Below are 4,715 nucleotides of genomic sequence, written 5' to 3'. Positions count from 1 at the left end.
TTTTTTTTTCTAATTGTCTTCACATGTTATATACCTCATTATTGTTTTCAATTTATTTTACATTTTGTACATAAAACTAGTCTACCTATAATAATTTGTTATTTTTTAAAAATGACATTTTCTTCAAAAATATCGGTTGCTTTCTTCAGGACTTGTCAGCAAATAAAATGAGAATTTATTGCTGATTATGCTGATCTTTCTTGCTATTTCTTTACAATTACTATATATTATCATCTGTTTCGATGGAATATTGAAACAGCTAGGTACTTTTTCGTTCTGTACTTCAGTTTCAGTCTTCACGTTTTCATTTATACATATGTTTTTATCAATATTAGCCCTTTATCTATTTGTTTTTCTATCCACTACTAGTACAATCAAGCAACTGATTTTTTAGGAGATGCATTTTTAGTGTAAATAATAATTACGAGTATCTTGAATATTAATGTCATTTAAACATCTGTTTTTATCAATATTAGCCCTTTATCTATTTGTTTTTCTATCCACTACTAGTACAATCAAGCAACTGATTTTTTTTAGGAGATGCATTTTTAGTGTAAATAATAATTACGAGTATCTTGAATATTAATGTTTTCTCTTGTATCGTTTAATATTTTTTTATTCAAATTTCAAAATAAACAATTTATTATGCTTTCATGAATTAATCGCTTGTTTTTATTATGCATTTTTTTTTTCTCAGGACTAAAGAATACATATTTTGACGATACTAAAGTCTCGTTTGGAATATTGGGAGAAACACCACCGCTGCTGGTGGCTTAGAAATTTATCATTAGCTGATAAATAACGAATAAAAAATGCATTGGAGACCATTTTCGTGTTCCTGGTAAAAAGACCTTTAATTTGATATATAGGTCGACCAGGTTTGGATAAGTCCTTCTATGGGGACCGACAGAGTGACAGACACCGAAGCAAATACAATAGTTTACTATTGTAATAATAAAGGAAGGACGGACTAAAAATGTACCTATAACTGATAAGTTTTGGCGGAGTACCTTGATATTTTTTTTCGCTCTCGAGATATTCTTTAACATTTAATGACGAGGTTTTTACCCTCTATTTGGCGACAAGCTACCCGCCTATTGGCCTACTCTCATTAACCTGTCCCAGCCCGACTGAGGCCTAGATAAGACAACAGCAAGCGATTACCTGGATGGTCACCCATCCAGGTATGGATGGTCACCCATCCAGGTATGGATGGTCACCCATCCAGGAATGGATGGTCACCCATCCAGGTATGGGTGGTCACCCATTCAGGTATGGATGGTCACCCATCTACATATTTTGACGATACTAAAGTCTCGTTTGGAATATTGGGAGAAACACCACCGCTGCTGGTGGCTTAGAAATTTATCATTAGCTGACAAATAACGAATAAAAAATGCATTGGAGACATATTTTACCAAAGACTTAAGATGACGTTAAATAAAGGAGCATATTTATTACAATCAAAGGCCTCTAATGAAGGGGCCATATTGAAATCAAAACAACAAAATTATTGTCAAGGGGAATATGTATCAGGTTGAAAATTTCGATGAGCAGATCATATTTAAAAAATAACGACACGGACTGAGATAGGATGCTAATAACACGCCTGATACCCGACCTAAAGTTAGGTCGCGACAAATTTCGAGATCAGAGCTCATTTGTGTGAGAAAATGTGAAAAAAATCCCCCAAAATGACTTACGGTGACGTTAAATAAAGGAGCATATTTATTACAATCAAAGGCCTCTAATGAAGGGGCCATATTGAAATCAAAACAGCAAAACTATTGCCAAGGGAAATATGTATCAGGTTCAAAATTTCGATGAGCAGATCATATTTAAAAGAATAACGACACGGACTGAGATAGGATGCTAATAACACGCCTTATACCCGAACTAAAGTTAGGCTACAAGCCATGCTTTAATCAAAAGGTACAGCGTGTAGTATTTTAACATGTTCAGGCGTATTTTACTCATACAATTTTTACATTATATTTGGACTATCGTTATAGTCTTACATGCCAAATAGGCGCAATTACCTAAAAAAATGTAAAAACAATGCACATGATCTCAATCTATAGATTTTGAAACACTAGCAAGAGAACTTTATTTCAAACTTTAGAAGTATGGAAAAACAGTTCCAATAATTAATTACAGTTACAATAGTAGGTAATTGTAGTTACACTAAGATTAAGCACTTCAAAATATTCACCTTGAAATGACTCACTCAAAATTTCCAATAATCTTCTTTTCTCCTTTTTGTACCTTTGTTAAACTGTTAGGGTATGTATATTCAGAGTGGGGGAAAAAAGCCAAAAGGTAAGAAGATTATTATAATTTTCCTATACCTACAACTTGTATTTTCATGAAGGGAATTTGAGTTCATCCTGATCTCTGACCTTCTAACTGAGAAGCGATGGGAGGGCAAAACAGATACCGCCGAGTTGAGTTGATTTGGTGGATTTGTCTTTTAGTGTGCCACTGGGAACTCATCTTGGAGTTCCTAAATAAAATAAGTTTACGAAGGAAATCCATAGAGATAAATAATGTAGGAAAAAAGAGTTCAAAACTGGGACGAATATTTATTAAAGTTCTAAAAACATATAAAACCAAAAAAGTAACTAGGTATCTCTTAGTTTTTGCTTATGAAGATAGATATGAAGGGAAAGTTGCTAGTGTAGTAAAGATGGGGGAGGGTTGTTTGCAAATGGAGATGCTATATTGGATTTGGGACTAAATTTGTAGTCGTACATTGGATGAGGGGAATAATTATTGGATAGGTAAACTACATATTGGATGGGTAGGAACTAGGAACTAACTGCTCCATGGGGCTGTTATATTGGATAGGGGGACTAAATATTGGATGGGAAGGGACCTAGTCTTCCATGGTGGGGCTATGTTAGATAGGGGGACTAAATATTGGATGGGTACAGACTAAGTCTTCAACGGTAGTGCTATATTGGGGAGGGGGACTAAATATTGGATGGACAGGGACTTAGTCCAAAATGGGTGGCTATATTGGATGAGGGGAATAATTATTGGATAGGGGGACTAAATATTGGATGGGTAGGGGCTGATCTTAATCCCAAATAACTATTTTCCATTATTTTGTATTACAAAAAGACACACGTCCTGCCTTCTTTGTGTGCAGCCGGTCTGTTCTCTTCCTCTCTTTTCTCTTTGCTTGTTCCGTTGGTTGTGCCTGCTTCCGTTGCGCGTTGCGTGGCGGGCTCGGTGTGTGAAGAGCTCTAGGAGAGGCCTGAGGCCGGCAGAAGTACTGCGTTGGCCGTGCCATCGGGTGGTGGCAACTCGCACCGCTACAACCTACCCACTGGCACAGCTAATCCCGGCTCAGAGACTATCTAACACGGACTCCCCTTGAAGTTCTTCCCTTATAATCATTAACAAGGATAAGATTATTATTATTTCTCACCACAGAAGCGCTCGAAAAAAAAAAAAATTCACCGCTTGGCTATTTCGTAGACGATGTAACCCGTAGTGCCAAAGCACAGCATCGATGGTTGGACATCATATGGGTCTTTCATTGGCAATGGTAACGCGTTAGCTTTATCACTCGAGGTTTTAAAAAACAACAACTACCAGAAAGTAGTCTAGGGCTTCCAGAAGTGTAACGTTCGGTTCGAGTCATTGTGACTAGCATCTTGCATACCAATATTAGAAATCCGAGAAATCAAAGATAAATATAACTTAAGGAATAACCGCATAAGATAAAGATAAGAAGTCACTTCCCACTACCAGTTTACCGCGCTACCGGTCAGACATATGGGGTCCAGTTTCTCAACCCTGTGATCCTCCATTAGCAGTACAACTCACTTCTCTTGAGGGTTCTTCCCTTCGTGTGAAACCACTCGGCAACGGCCATCCACACAAACATGCATCACCGGAAATAAAAATAGTCATTTTATAAATGCTATTCAAGCTATAATTGCTATACATAATTCGGGTTGGTTTACGGTTCTAAAAAGGTACAATTCTATTCTAACATCAGTTTTGTTAAAGTCGGTTTCATTAGTACGGTCGTGACCCGACACTTTCTGATTGGCTTTTTAGGGCCGGGACAGACTTGTGTTTTGCCGCTCCTTCTTCCTTTCTTCTTCCTTTAATCAATTTCCTTTCATTTTTTCAGCTAAACTTCTATTCTTCATATCGCGTCCATGACCCCTAATTGTACAAAAATATTCTCTTAATTTGTATAATTACCTTAAAAGGGGTTGAGCAAAAAATAAATACCAAATAGTGAAAAGTAAATAAAATGCTTATAAATTTCTTCTCTTTTGAGAGAAGCCTAATGTTTGACGTGAAAGAGGCAAAAAAACATCTAAAAAAAAAAACACCAACAACAACCAAAAAATCAACAATTGGGCTGCTCAAAAAGAAAATCCAAACAGCACTTCTAGAACGCTACCACCCACAAGCCGGTATTCAAGCACCATGCCAAAACACTTAAAAACCGTTTTTTTTTTTTTTTTGGACATCCGATCCTTTAGGGGGAAATAGATCAAGCATGGTAAAGGTGTCTTGGTGATCGATTGGAATTAGATAATATTTAGTTAGTTAGTTAAGTTAGTCTAAAAACATAGCAATATGATAAGGTTAGAAGTCGAGGGTACCCGCATCACCAGTGACGCGGAGCGGAACGTGCGCCCTCTGGCCCCAAGCTAAGGCCGCCGTTAGTTTCTTTAAACATAGTACGT

The 4,715-nt window shown here is 36.9% G+C and overlaps 1 long non-coding RNA gene across 1 annotated transcript; it reads left to right on the top strand.

Moving 5' to 3' along the window:
- Positions 1-1,304: 1,304 nt before the first annotated feature.
- Positions 1,305-3,051, top strand: LOC113472848. Its single transcript, XR_003394999.1, has 2 exons — positions 1,305-1,631; positions 1,907-3,051. It is a non-coding gene; the product is annotated as an uncharacterized LOC113472848 (long non-coding RNA).
- Positions 3,052-4,715: the final 1,664 nt, after the last annotated feature.

This window comes from Diaphorina citri, unplaced genomic scaffold (genome assembly GCF_000475195.1).
Source record: "Diaphorina citri unplaced genomic scaffold, Diaci psyllid genome assembly version 1.1 scaffold9252, whole genome shotgun sequence".
Classification (NCBI taxonomy): domain Eukaryota; kingdom Metazoa; phylum Arthropoda; class Insecta; order Hemiptera; family Psyllidae; genus Diaphorina; species Diaphorina citri.
Note: the sequence above shows the minus strand (reverse complement) of the source record. Positions and strands in the feature narration are given on the sequence as shown.